The sequence below is a fragment of the Prunus dulcis genome, chromosome 4 (genome assembly GCF_902201215.1).
Source record: "Prunus dulcis chromosome 4, ALMONDv2, whole genome shotgun sequence".
In the NCBI taxonomy this organism is placed as follows: Eukaryota; Viridiplantae; Streptophyta; class Magnoliopsida; order Rosales; family Rosaceae; genus Prunus; species Prunus dulcis.
Genome location: NC_047653.1, coordinates 15,608,131 through 15,612,334, shown reverse-complemented (window position 1 = coordinate 15,612,334; position 4,204 = coordinate 15,608,131).

Below are 4,204 nucleotides of genomic sequence, written 5' to 3'. Positions count from 1 at the left end.
AAACGCATTTACTACCTTCCATAATTCCATGAACCATAAAAGCCCCACTAGATATGTGTCCAGATTAATAGACATCATTTAAAGTAAAGTTATCAGTGCAGAACCACCAACATCCCTTCATCTTACAACTCAGCAGACCCCAGCCCACCTCTGGCAGAATATCCAGGTTTTTATTATTACTTATTTTAACACAAAACAATATCACTGGATAATTTCAAATACAGGGCTTGACTGTAAGAGTAATTGTTCTTAACTATTTAAACTTTACTTGTTCTTAATAATATTATTGTCATGCTACTTACGATTATACAATACAACCCTGCTTCTACATGAAATTGGGACATCACTATTTCATTATTTTTGGCCAATCAAAATATAACACACATAATAACTTTTTCATATAACATTTTATAATTGATTGAAAATAACAAAACAGTATTATTCCCGTTCCATACAAAATTTTCTATTTAAATTGAGAGCTGTTTAAAGAAAGTGACATTTTAAGTTCTATGTATATGGCGTGGGTTCAAAAAGCACTATGCAATGGGATGCCAGATATGGCTAGACAAATTAATTGTAAGGAGAAAAATATTGGGTACGCACTGGCTTTATTTTTTATATTATATATATATATATTTTCTCTCTCTTATAGGCTAGCCTTGGCTTTTTCAACACGCACCACATCTTGCCTGGAAAATCTCTCAATGATTAGGTGAAATCATGTGAAGCAGCTGTTCAAATTAAAAGAGACATCTAGATTTGGACTTGATGGGGAAACAAAAGGCAAATAGTCTACAGTCCTTACTGCATAATCTCTTGCCCAATTTGGAAGATAAAATATCTCCCAAAATGTTTGTTTAATCATGAAAATGTAAACTGCATCAAATTCAAACACTACGATGGAACGCATGATGTACGCAAAGCTACGTACTATGTACTATAATGATTTTAACTTGTACAATTTAAAGCATATTTATTTATTCAGAATGAAAGAAGTCATTGATCGAAAAATAGTAATTGATTTTATTTTTTATTTCAAGGGTGTTGCGTGTTGGATTATATATTTAACGTCGAACCCACAAATTTTTTTCTCTTTAAAACATGAAAAGTTAGGTTTTGATTCAAATACTTATATAGAAAAGCATGAATTAGAATAATTTTAATATTCATTTCTGAAAAGTGACATGCTACATATTTTAGTACGGTCTCTTCTTTCGATCAAGTAATTTATGTATATTAATTCGCTTCTCCATTTAACACTAAGTCAAAATTATGCGTTATATCTTAGTGAAAATTTATAAAAGATGCCTAAGATAATTGTTACTTCAGAGTCACGCATGACAACGACAATGTTTATACTTTTATTTTTATTTTTTCACACCAATGACGCGTGAACCAATGGATATATAGGTGAGTTTGTGTTGAACCGTCACTATCAATTAATCAATGATTATAAAGCACTCATGTCGTTTCTTGTAATCAAAATTTGATTCTATTGACTATTGGCCAATGCGATGATATGTAATTGAACAGATAATATTTTAATTAGCCTATGAAGTAGTGAATTAATACAAGTTTTGTCAACTTTATTGATAAGATGATAAGCTGCCAAATGAGAACACATGCATAGGTCCATACCTCTCGATCACAACTGTATATATCTAGAAGATTATTTATAGTTCACAAACATGACAGCCATAAATATTTCTTTAATGTTTAATAATGTATTATTGGGAGGGAAGCAACAAAGGTAGGTGCGGTCTTTTTTCGTTTATTAATCCTTAAATTCAATCTATATTCTTCAGCAGAAAAGAAGACTAGATGTGCTTTTGATTGTTGAATTAGGGATTTTAATCAGTTTATTTTATTAATAAAATACTATCGTTAAAAAAAGAGCACATGAACAGTTTTATCTATGAAAACATTTGCATAACATTTCAAGAGAATCTTAATTGGGTTGCGATTGTATATTTAAAACATATAACATCATGGGAGACTTTGGAAAAAACCAAAGGAGAGAAAAATTTTTTAAAAGAAGCCAAAATGGACAAAATTGCCCTTATTTATTTTTTGATTTCCAAAAGAATCCTTTACATTTGCATGTCTTTGGTTTGAAAGTTGAGAAGTTTTTCTGTCTTTTTTGAAATTTTTTTGGTTTTTTCCAAAAGTGAAAGTTTTTTTATGGGAAAAACCTAAATTTACTTAACATAACAGGATCATATATATTTTCAAAATTTGGACCAAAATAATAGTTTTAAGAAAAATAACTGCTTATTAGCCACAACCACACATGCAGGTCATTATGGCCACCTCAGCTTTACATGTGACACATCATTGTATAAGGATGTATTTTCTTTTAAGAGAGAACCCCGGCGGTATTCGATCACATATTTGGTTTTGATTAAACTTTTGGAGACTTAATCATTTTCAACATGTGGATCAATCTGAATTTCATTTTTTTCTTTGGTAAATATCATGAGGTGTTTCCACACCCGAAGAATAGAATTAATTCCGTTTGAAATTCAGCTTGTCTCTGACCACAAATATTTCCAACGGAATTTCATTTTTTTCATTTGTCTAAATTCTCGTTTTGAAAATATCAAACAACAAATGAATACAGGATATGCATTGACGAGTAAATGGTAATTCAAAATCCTAAAATGGTAAAAGCTTGATTTTTATTTATTTATTGATTAAAAGGTAATTACAAATCCTAAAATAAATTTCTAGTTTTGTAGCAAGTGAGGGGTCGTAACAGAAAGCCCGCGTCTTACTCATCAGTAATTAGATCTAAACAAAATTTTATGCCTATCATTCGTTCATTATGAGAAAATCTTAATTTATAATTTAATAATTATCTAATAACGTTGACCTCCCCTCCAGGCTTTTGAATCGGTCAATCTCCCAGTTAATCAGATAGCTGCCTTTTACGTCAAATACCCTTCATTACTATTCACTGGTTCAACTTTCCTAAGATTAACTTCAATTTTCAAGTAATTTGTAAGAATACAATGAACCCAAATAAATGTTAATAGTCTTGAGTATTACAATAATAGGAAAGCTAAGATTTTTTTAATTATTTTTTTTCATTGAACAATAATTTGCGTCTATTTTTTACGAGGCTATATTCTAAACTACTTTTTTGTTTTAAAATAAAAAAATACAAGCGATAATTTTAATAAGGGGAGGAGTTTTTCAATCACAATATGAATGTGTCATGGAGTTCGAACTTGAGACCAGTAGTCTACAAGTTAAGGCCCTTTTTCATGAAATTAAACTAGATTGACATATTCTTAATTACTTTAATATACGAAGGAGTTCGAATGCGATTATAAGCGGGTACATATCTGACCAACTGGTCCTACTACATCTGCAACGTACTTGTACTTAAACCCTAAACAACAACATGATTACCGATGCATATCTCACTCACATTGTAAAAATTATAAAATTTTGAGTTCAAATGGAGAAACAAACAGGTAGTTTGGCCAAAAATAAAAAAAGAGCTTATCTTATCTTAGTACAAAATAGAAAATATACCAGAAAAAAAAAAAAAAACAAAAACAAAAAGCCAGTATATCTTGTCATGGTACATACATAATCTTGCGTTCACCAGGAAAAAGATTCTGCATAATCCTAGCCAAAGGTGTGGGCCCCAACCTTTTCTGTGGGTCCCATGCGGTGCAACATGAAATGTCAAAAAGGGGACCCGCTGAGGGCAAGTGGCCTTGTCATCATTTTTAATGATCAAAAGACAAAGTTGCATGAACAGATTGAAACTGCTGCATGCTCCTGCGTCCCAAGTGTAATATAAGCTTCCCACGTGGATCCCCAACCTTGAAATCTGGCCGTGGTGATCTCAAGGAAGATCCAACGGTAAATTAATTATGCGGCCCACCCGAGCAAAAGACGAAAGACACTCCATGGTTGTGTTACTCAAGACTCGAGGGGCTTCAGTTTGCCGACATGTGTTGTTGGAGTTCTAAAATTTAGCACATTGGTATTTCCGAATTATAATTTTTAATTTGAATATTTTACAATTTTAAATTCACGTGGTTTCGGATATATAAAAAAAGGGTATTTATGTAATTACGTTGTTTGAAGCAGTTGTAAACCAACTAGTCGAAAATCATGGAAAATATGTTGCCTAATTTTTTGTGATATGAAAATCCAACTGTAAATCTTTTTTGTTTTAAGAAACAAA